Genomic DNA, 685 nt, shown 5'->3' on the forward strand with positions numbered 1-685 from the left:
GATATAGCACATGATGTAATCAGGTAGCAGGTGCTCTTCATCTTTGCCCTCTAACCTTTGACCTGTCGCCAGTGTATTCGACAAGCTTTCTCAGTTTCAAATTTCGAGAAAACGGCAACGCAAAACGCTTCAAAAACTGTTTCAATGATTGCTCCATTTTGAAGAAACGTTACAAGAAGCAGGTGCGTATGGTGTTCTCGTTATAGTGTCGTAATTTGATGCATAATTTTGTGTTTGGTTGTTGTTGTCTTCTATAGTGACTGTGTTACATGTGGGGAGGGCGGGCCCCTAAACATAATAATTTTGATGAAACGTTCTAACGTTACTGGGAGTCTAAGCAGTCTAAGCGGTAAAGAAAGAATTGATGAAGAGTTGTATTTTACTTTTGATTCCATCCACTGTAAAAAAAAAAAGCCCTATCTCGCGATTAAACAGCTCTTTTTTGTACGTCTCCTTCAAGCAGATGTAGGGTTGTACAGACGTAACATTGTCTGACTCCTTTTATACTAGCTCCAAAGGAACGGTATATTACATAACACCGTTCCAAAGCGAGCCATACAAGAGATCCAACTTGTGTTCACTGGGTCTTTATTCTGGCCCGGCGGGCCGGATTCTTCAACTCCCTACCTTCCGAACGCACTTACCTGCGTTTGCGGACGAAAAACAAGTCCAGAAGCCCCAAGAT

At 42.2% G+C, this 685-nt stretch overlaps 1 protein-coding gene across 1 annotated transcript in view; it reads left to right on the plus strand.

The window, feature by feature from the left end:
- The window catches only part of LOC118407310 (zinc finger protein 177-like), a 5,935-nt gene continuing 5,250 nt past the window's right edge, over positions 1–685 (plus strand). The window contains exon 1 of the mRNA XM_035807771.1: positions 1–182. The gene's annotated coding sequence lies outside the window, so the exon portion shown is untranslated. The remainder of the gene's footprint in view (positions 183–685) is intronic.

This window comes from Branchiostoma floridae, unplaced genomic scaffold, assembly GCF_000003815.2.
Source record: "Branchiostoma floridae strain S238N-H82 unplaced genomic scaffold, Bfl_VNyyK Sc7u5tJ_1285, whole genome shotgun sequence".
NCBI lineage: Eukaryota > Metazoa > Chordata > Leptocardii > Amphioxiformes > Branchiostomatidae > Branchiostoma > Branchiostoma floridae.